Raw genomic sequence first — 10,508 nt, 5'->3', positions numbered from 1 at the left:
GCAAACCTTGGGTTGCGCATGATAAATTTGCACATTTATCACATATAATGCGGCAGACAAACGGGGCCTAATATTTTTTCCATCAAAAAAACAAGGCTCCGCTGTGGAACTACTCAAAGAGGGAAATAGAGCTTGGAAGGGAAATGGATAGCAACACTAGTACTAATCTAAGCTATGCAAGGGTGCTGATGAGGCTGCCTTATTGAATAATGCTGAGGGGATGCGAGTAACACTAAGAAAAAGAAGAAAAGGTGTGGCTGATTTCTACTTGATCTTAGGACTAGTACTATGAGCTTTAACTACCGTCTGGCTACTGAGGATGAGAGGGTTGGTCAATGGTTGAAGAGAAGTGAAGCAATGGCAATGATTCAATAGCAATGGTGAGTAGAGCTGGCCCCTAGTACCCATTGGCGGGTACTAGGCACCCGTGGGTGGGTACCTGTCGAGGTGCACAGGTACCCACCAGCGGGTGCGGGTTTCCGGTTTTACCCCGAAAAAATGGGCAGGTACCCGTCCAGGTACCCGCCCAGCTCACTGGGGAATACAGCTAGCTGCGCGTCTTGCCTCCTACGGAAATTTTCCAGTCACAGCACGGGGGAAAAGCAAGCCCGCCACCACCCCAATCCATTGGGACCTCTGCTCACAGCCTCGCCCAATTGAAACACCTCACTTCGTCATGGCGAGAAGCAAGAAGCGATCTCACCCCTCACCTCGATCCCCGGAATCGAGTGAATCTCGCGTCCTCAGCACACATCCTTGCCATCAAAAAAAGAAAACTAAAACAGTTGACAATTTAGTGGACGATTCCAAATCTGACAAAAGCAACAAACAAGCAGCCCCCACTGAACTTTACAGCACCAATCCTGGAAGCACTCAAGCAACATTTTCTTCTGGTGATGTTTCTGATGAACAAGAGCTGGGTAAGTGTTTCTGAAATTCTGTCTTCCTGCATGCAATTACTGAAAAAAATTGGCACCTTTTAGCAAAGGCGCGGAAATTGCATCAGAATCAACTCAGCTCCAGCTATTTGTATTACGACAGCCCCCAGCTTTCCGACCAACTAGACAAAAATGGGCGGAAGATGATTGCATTTCCATGCAAAACGTGAGTCATTTTCCTGTCACTTTTTTCCTTTTTTTTTGATTGACTAACAATCATTTCTTGTTTTTAAGCTTCAAGCTGTGGCACCAGGATTCACCGCCCTACGTATGACACTTCTCCAACAAATCTCTCAAAGCACGTTGCAAATTGCCTCAAGAAACAACAACAGGTCAACCAAACTAAGAATCTTGCCGCGCTGGGGGTATCCGGAACCGGCAATATTGATCCACCTGAGGTAAGTGTGATTTGCTTAATTTTTCAATTCAGTCTACTGAAATTATAATGTAAAAAGGTGGCCCAGCTATGTGAAATCTGGTGCGCCAAAGCAGCTCACCCTTTTTCAGCTCTTGGTGAACAGGCGCATCGCGGCATTCTGCACCCGACAGTCTTGAAAAATCTGCCCACACGCAAGGCAGTTTCACGTGACATAAACATCCTATATACCGTCATATCAACAATCTGAGCAATGAAGAGGATGATGATATATATACTACCAAATCCTGCAAAGAGACATTGGCCAAGGTAAGCCATCATCCCCCACTCTTGAATAATCAAACAATTGCTGACAATCTAAGCAATTAGTTCAGGGCCATTGCTTGCAAGCTCAAGAAGTCGCCGACTCCAAAGACTCTTTTTGTTGAGGTCTGTCAGGAGAATGATTGTTCTAGGCCGCATTCAATCAAGCGTGATGTCAGGACAAGATGGAATTCCACACTGGTACAACTTTTGAGCATCCAACGATGTTCAAAAGAAATGTGAGTCAATATTTACCCCCTTCCAGAAATCAAACCAGTGGTTAGCAATCTCTTTTCAGTCTTGAATGGCAGAAAGATAAGCGCCATGGAACCCGTCAATCATATCACATCAACTAGGCTGATCTCAACCTAGCTGGCCACATGATCAACATACTACAACCTTTTCACGACATAACCCTCCAAGTATCAACTCGCGGAGGTGCTCAAGTAGCCCAGGTGGTTGTCTTCATTGATCAGATCACCAGTCATTTGTTGACTGCCATTTCTGATTGACGAGATGTCTACCCCCCCGCCTTGAGAAACGCATGCCGCGCTGGGCTTCAACTAACAAATAAATACTACACTCTAACAGACTGCTCACCATTATATTGAGTTGCTATGGGTGAGCTTCCTTCATAAATTCATATCAATTAATTTAAATAGATGCTTATTCCTTTTCCGTAGTGCTACATCCTTCATTTAAAGATGTGAGAATTCACTCCAAGGCGAAAGGCTTAGCGCTCATAAATTGAGAGAGCGGCCCAAAGCTAAATCAGCTGCGGAATATGGTAAGCAAAGCAAACCATTTCTGCAGTCCAAAACCAGCCGCATGGTGTCGTGAAACTGACACATCAATATTGATGAATGCAGGTCCGACACTTGCGAGCAATAAACTCAGGCCAGCGGACAGTCCAGGCTCCAAGCAACTAAGAGCTAGATTATCATTTCACACCAAAGGTGAGTAACTGATAATTCAAGCTCTGAACGCTAAAGATGAAAAGCTAATGCATCATCCCCAAAACTCCCCTAGACAAAGTCAAGGAGAGCAAGACCGACCAAACCGCTCCATCTCAAAGAGAAGTGGAAACAAACGGTGAATGTCGTAGCCACAAAAGCGGCAGAAAGAAACTATAGGCTGATAAAATTCACAACTGTGATTAGACAACGTCTCGTTGTTACTCAGCCGTTTCACCAAATACAATCCAGTGGGCCACAAGGACCAAAGACTTGAAAAGAGTAAGATACCAGGAGACTTAAAACAAGCAACTAGAAAGATGGAGATGAAGAGTGATGAGCTGTTACGGTACTCAGATTGACGCAGGTCAACTATTGGCACCGTTGCGCTCCACATCTTTCTTCTATCATTTTTTATTCTCATTAAGAGAGTGGCTGTACACCTTCTCTTAGGTAAATCCTAAACTGTCAAAATCAAGTCTCTTGGCAAACAAATCATGTTACATACTATACAGAGTCTAACAAAGAAATAAACCTCTCTTAGTCGTCTGAAATTTTTCAAAAGACAAATATTTCAAACTAGCAAAGTGGAAAACTGAATGGATTGAAGAATCCATCAGACTAACCCGTGAGATGTGGGAGAACCACTACAAGCCCAATTCTCAGCCAACCATAACAAAACAGACAACTTTGCGTCCAAAGGTAACTGGAATTGTGAACTCTTTTCTTTTTCTGTCTACCTTTGTTGAGGCTGAAACTCTGCCAGCTAGGCACAGATTTGTGTGCTTGCTCGACTCAGCAGCGCTTCTCAAGCTTGTTCGGGAGGTAGCACAAATGATCCGCTCAATGCATGGCTTGCAGGAGGATTGGCTTTGGATGATGATGGCCAGCCAGTCAACCCTCTCAAGTGGTGGACTCAACAAGGGCGGGCAGGTAATTACCACGGCGGTCTGCTCCAGATGGCACTTGAAATGCTAAGTTTTCCGGGTGGGTTTTCTTTCAATCTTATTTTTTTAGTTTTTTATGAACCCTAACCAAATTTTTCTGCAACAGCAACAACCGTTGACGTCAAGCAATCTTTCAACTTTGGGAGGGACTATGTGTCATCCAAGAGACACAGTCTCAGCGCTTCATCTGTCAGTCAAGGGATGACAGTTGCTTTTTACTCAAAGAACGGAAAAATTCCAAGTGGAATTCTACAGAAGTGGAAGATAAAGCGGAACAGCACCAACAAAAAGGGTAAAAGGAACTAGATTTTTTTCCTATTTATATATGAAATGCATCCAAGCAGGATTTTTGCAGAGAAAAATCAATAAAAGTGCCTCACACCCGCGGGTACCTGCCTGTGCGGGTGCGGGTGCGGGTGCAAGTGTCCAGTTTGAGGGAAAATTCAGGCTGGTACCCGCACCCGCCACAGGTACCCGGGTGCGAAGTGCCAGCTCTAATGGTGAGTTCAGAGGGGAAATGGGCAATGATTTCAATAAGCAATGGGTGATGAGGAAGTTCTACCAAGGGTGTAACAGCTGCGCTACGTGCTTTTTTCTGTATCTCCAAAAACAGATGGCAAGATGTCATAATTACAGAAATATTTTTGGATATTCTGGATCCTCCCACATCCATGAATCAAAAACGCTTTTTTTGATTTTCTTTATTGAAGTGGTAGTCCTTTGAAACTATGAAGCAGTGTCATTCGGGCGCTATTTTCAGCGCAGCTGTTTTGAGCTTTCAAACTCACCTGCTTCATGGATTTAAAGCCAAATAATCCCAGTGCGAAGAATACAAAGATGCACTTTTGATTCCTGGGTGCAGGAGAATTCTGAATATCCAAAATAATATGTTTACTTCTGACATCTTGCCATCTATTTTTGGAGATACAGAAAAAAGCGCGTAGCGCAGCTGTTACACCCTTGGTTCTACTATAATTTCTGTTTAATTTTCTCTGCATAAATTCTGCCTAATTCTGACTGGGGAATCTACAAGTGGGGGGAAGGACAGTTCTTATGTTAAGATGAAAGATGCACAGCCAAGAGGAATTCTGGCTATGGGAAGAAAGACTGTACAAATGGGGAAGGGTTCTGGCTATGGGAAGAAGATATTGTACAAATGGGGATGGGGATGTGAACATAGTAACAACTTGTAATGATGAGCACAACTGAAAGAGATAAGCACAGATCCAATGATGTAATGTGTACAATAGGCATAGTACATAATGAGCAATGTATGTAAAGGGTTTAATATGTGAGAAAATATCTGTAAGAGGAATGTACTATAATGATTTAAGTAAGTTACTAATGAAATGAGTGTTGTAAATAATGAAGACTGTAGGGTTTCTGTAACTCTTATATCCTCTATAACTATGAAGATAAAGGGGTACTATGTATAGGTGACTATAGGTGAAATGAGGCATAGAATCTGAATATGCAATCATAATGAAGTATTTGTGAAGGGTTATGGGGTAATAGGCAGTGTGATTATGAATATATGTAAAGAGAAGATAATAAAATAGTACTTATGGTTTGGAATGGAGCACACCACTGATATCAGATTGGTCTCCCAGACCAGTCTTATATTGGTTGCCCCAGGTCACTGCGGGGGGTTTGCAACCAATTTGAACCCTTTCTCAGTGAATGGGGATGTTTTCTTGCTGTATTTTCAGCACCTACTAGTAGCGGCCAAAAAGCAGGTTTCTACTTTTTTGGTATTTGCCTGCAAAATAGGGCCGCAAAGCAAGATTTTACTGCTTTTTGAGGGAGGGTAGCTGCTTCGCTGGAAAAGCAGAGAAAATTTGGGATTTCTTGAAGCCAGGGGGGGGGGGGGGCAAAGAAAACATAAAAATTGATGGAAATGTGGGGGGAGGTTGGAGGCCCAAGGGATAGGCAAGGAAAAAAAAAGGAAAAAAGGGATACATTGGGGGAAGGTGGGAGCCCAGAATTAGAGATTGAGAAGAGTAAAAAAACAAAAATATTCAAGAGGTTTGCTGTTTGATTATCTTGAATGGGCTGTGGTTTTCTTTGGATTTAGATTTAGATTTAGATTTTGTATGAAATTGAGATTTTCACCAACATGTCGTGAGCTGTAGTGTGGGCTCTCATATGTACATAGCTTACACGTACAGGCACTGGACAGATACATTGGTACACCAAGCTCATTCCAGAAGGCCAACCCACAAAGTTGAAGTCATGAGGATTTCAGAACAAGTGTCTGAAACAGAATAACAAGTATTTGGAACATCAAATAATTTACAAACATTAAAATCCATTCTGAAATTTTTTGGGCAGTGAAAACACATCAAACTGCACTGCAGGCAACAAAAAACCAGTGTTTGATGTGTTTTCACTGCCCACAAAATTACAGAATGAATTTTGGACTTCATTTTTTTCATGTATTATTATCCACTTCACATTTCAATCTCTTGATTCTGATTATTCATTATTTCTTTTGAGATAGTATTGAAGATTTTCCAGAATTGTCATTTAATGTTAAATGCATGGAATTTTGTAAATTTTGTGATGTTCCAAATAATTTTTATTTTGTTATGTTCATTCTTCTGAAGTCATTTTCACACTCATTCTTGAATCCTCATGGATTTTTGTGGTTTGGCCTTCTGGAATGAGCTTTTGGGTGCACCAATGTATCTGTCCAGTGACTGTACATGTCACAGACAGCACTCTCAAGGTTTGAGAGGCTGGAGATCTAGAATGTCTCCTCATCCTTCAGACCGCTGTGATGAATAAAAGTGGTCACTGCGTAGAAATGGCAGGACCCCGCCGCTCCCGATGGTTCCCGGGTAAAGTTGGGTGATCTGGAGAAACTCTGCTCCGCAGCTCCGCCAATGTTGTAGGGCTCTGAGTGTGGTAAATAAAGTAAAGTACACAAAATAATAAAGCTCCACAAACGTAAACCGTAAAATACAGCTCTGAAGCATAAAGAATATAACTCTGCAAAAGGGCAAGAGAACAGCTGTAAAGCAAGCATGTAAAATAATAAAGCTCTGCAAACGTAAACTGTAAAATAAAGCTCTGACGCATAAAGAATATAATTCTGCAAAAGCGCAAGAAAACAGCTGTAAAGCAAGCACATAAGCAAAGTAAAAGAAGCACAACAATCTGCAAAAGAGAGTCTGCTGGGAGATGATGCAGAATCCTTCCTCCCCCACCTTGGTTTTATAGAGAAAAAGGAAGAGAACTAAAAGCTATCCTCTTCCTGCCTCCCATGCACGCCATACGCCAACTCCGTTCACACACGCACACTTGTCATCCGCCAAGCTCTATACACATGCATGTCATCCCCAAAGCTCCGCTCTCACACTAACTCCTGTTGTTGCCGCCGCTCGCCTTCAACCACCGTCAACTCCTCTCCCTAGCTTCCATGCCCCTGTCTAGCCTATGATATCAGGATCCCACACGCTGCCTCTGCCCCAGCTACGCCTGCTGACGTAGCCCGCTTTGGCTGCCACGGCTTCCCCCAATCACCACCTCCGCTAGCCAGTCCGCGCTGGCCTGCTCAGTCTGAGTCCAGTTCCGCCGTCAAGCTCCGCGCGCCGCCGCCTTCAGACGTGCGCGCCGTTCCGCGTTGTCTGTGCTCTGCACCATCCGCACTCCGCACTGATTGCTCTGTGGAAAATTTGACTTGTATGCCGGAATTGATCACCCCACCGCAGATCCTCTCTTCCTCTCCAAAGACTAGACCTTAGCATATTCCAGGATCTATATCATGGAGCTCAGGAGAATTAACCATAAGAACACCAGAAAGCAAACTGTCAGCCTTAGAGATACATCAAGTATCCAAAAGACTGCAATAACTTAGTAAATAATAATAATTATTAAATTATTATTGCAGAATCAGATTCCTCATCATAAATTAAGGGGGGTCACCCACTTAAAGTACCCCCTTATTCCTATTCCTTCATGTACTATTGTGTTTTGAAAAAAGCTTGGACACTTTAACAAAATTATTTCTGCACCGGAAAGTTTAAAAGCTACACTTTTGGGGTCTGGGAGGCACTGGTAGCTGGATACCAGTAGAATCTGTGAGTGAACCCCATTTTTGGCATACATCAAGTGAAGTTGGTGTTTTTGTGATGGAGGGGGGGATTACCCAAATGTCCAAGAATTATTCAAAACACAATAATTGTATAAATAAGAATTGGCCCCAGAAAGCGCCCAAAAATAGTATTACATACATAAATTTAGTAAAATAAACAGTGTACATAAAATTAAACTGTTGTACATTAAAGAGTAATATTACTCGTGTAAAAATACCCCGTGAAAGTATTATGTAGACTTCTACTGAAGCTCTTTCACATGACAATTGGTTATAAACATGTCATGTGACAGAGTCAGGGAAATTAGTCTATTACAATACAATTAAATTACCCACAGCCAAGCCCTTTTCACGGCTACACTCCTGGATACTCCCATAGGGAGAAAAGGACTCAGTGTTTACACCTACTGAAGTCCCCTCTATAAACAGAGGCCTATTTGGTCCTCAGGAAAAGATCCCCCAGACCATTCACCACCCATAAACTGTAAGTTTGCCGTGAACATTCTCCTCTGCTACATTTGTAGCCCCTTTTCCTTATAAACCATCCCCAGCACGTAAAATCCACTGGATTAAACCCTTTCACTGCAAAAATAACTTGGTCAACTGCTTGCAGTTGACATGCAGGATACTCAATCCAAGCTGCCATTGTAACTCCACATGAATGCAGAAGTGCCTTTGTTGGCACAGTCACTGTGCAAGGTGCACAGTGACTGTGCATTGAAGCTTGGGTTGAGTTAAACCTTGAGTAAGACTGGTGTAACACCACAAGCTTCCTCAGAGTTGCCGCATGTCAACTGCTCACAGTTGACACAGTTTTTTTTGCAGTGTTTAAATCATCAAAAATACCTTATTAGCATATTTAAAGCTTTATCCTTATAAGTAGTTGCAGTAAGACCACCGCCTCTGTCAAGCAGCCAATCAGTTTAAGCGCTTACCACCTACCTTTACGCCAAATTAATTCCCTGTAATTAATAATTACATATTATTAATTACATAATTAATTCCTCCTCTGTTACAGAGTGTTAAAACCCTTGTAGTGGCTATATTTGCCACGTAACAAGCTTGGTAATTTAAATTACCAGTGTTTACATCAGCACAGTTATAGTGCTAGGGCCCAAAACCCTTATTTTGACGGGTTTTTTGCCCTAAGCTTCATAAACAGAGCTGTCATAAACCCTTGAAAATCCCAACTTGGCCTGCAAAACCTTGTCTATCCCTACTCCAAACCCCCTTGTCTCCGGCTCTCCTCCCTTGTCCTCCAACTGCCCACAGACCCCAGGGCCCATTTCACTGAACCCAAACACCTCCAAGCTTCAAAACCCCACTGAACAACCAGAACCAACCCCAAATACTTGAATATCCTCACTCCACATCTCTGGCCCACCGGCTATGAACACAGCCAAAGCTTCCGTACTCCGAAAGAACCTGGCGGACATGGCAAAGGCGCTGGATACCCAATGAGTCCTCTGCCTCCAACCTGAAGGTCCACCGGCCCCCACTCACGCTGCGGCAGCCCTGGCCGTAACAACAAGAGCACTGAAGAGCGGAGCTCCTGAAAGCTTTGACAGGACGCGCGGAGAAAAGGCAGAGCCGTGCTGTGGCGCTGCAGCCCGGCCCTTTTTGCTGCCCGCCAATCCAGGTCATCGTCTCTTGTACCTGGCCGGAGCTGCCCGCACCTGGGCCAAGCCCATGGTGCCAGGATTGCTGGCGCAGACAGACCCCCTCTGCCAACATTTGCCGGGTCCCAGAGTCTGGTTGCAGCCGTGCACGCTGATCGGGAGGAGAGAAGACCCCAGCAGCAAGCGCCCTGCGGGCGTGGAACGGCCCGGATAAGCGGCAGAGGACCACCATACAAGATCTATGACCTGTCCCCTCACATTGGACGAGAGGTTCTGAATCTTGTTGTGCTGGACCAGCAGGGCTTGAAGAAGTACATCTGACTCGCAGTTGTCCTGTCACACCCCAGCTACTCCACCGCGGTGTAAATCTTCAGCTTTGCAAGCAGGATTCATCTGGGGATCACCGGTGTGGGTGTGGGAGCTGTTAAGATAGTGTATCATATTCTCATAGAGTTGTATGCTTCTACTCCATACACCCACAAGCTGGCCCATATCATGTACCATCTTATGTAGTCCAGTCCCTGTCTCAGTTGTTTTCTCTTTCACTTCACTGGATGATTATTATACATTAACTCAATGCTCCTGGACTATGTCCTTGACATCTTGTCATCTCTCACTTAGTCTTCATGTCACCCAAGTTCCCCTCAGCAGGAGCATTGGCCCAACTCCACCGGCACCAGCTCCCAGCGCCATGGACATCTAGACAGCATCCAAGAGCCGCCGGTCCGGCTCCAAGGATGCGCACAGGCCTCTGCGCCTGTTGCGCAGCCCAAAAGGCCACATCTCCGCAACTGCCCAGCCATGGGAGAGGGGCCTGGAGCAGCCAGGATCATGGCCATGGCGGCCGAGATCCAACAGTGGTGGTGACGGGCGCCGGACAAGGGCGGCAAGGGCGGAGAGGGGTGGGCTGAGTGGGCAAAGAATGGAGGAGCCCAAGGGTGTGCGTTTCATGAGCGTGGCAGAGCTGGCTTGTATCATTGGCGGCAGTCAAACAGGACACACTGCTGAAACTCCAGTGTCCCAGTCTCTCTGCCCTCATCCGTCCCTTCCCTGTCGCTCATTTTCTCTCCCTGTCACCCGCTCATTCCCTCCAGATGCATCCACCTTCTGTCCCGCAAACCAGCCCCATTGTTGTGAGAGCTTTACAGTCCCTAAGCTTAGATAGAAACAAAGCCATCTGCTTCTGCGCGCATTTCCCTGAGCTCTCTACAGGATACAACCTCTTGTAGCGTGTGCGCTTTTCCGCCACGCAAGCTAGCAGCTTTGCGCCCTCCTA

This window comes from Puccinia triticina, chromosome 7A (genome assembly GCF_026914185.1).
Source record: "Puccinia triticina chromosome 7A, complete sequence".
NCBI classification, from domain to species: domain Eukaryota; kingdom Fungi; phylum Basidiomycota; class Pucciniomycetes; order Pucciniales; family Pucciniaceae; genus Puccinia; species Puccinia triticina.
Note: the sequence above shows the minus strand (reverse complement) of the source record.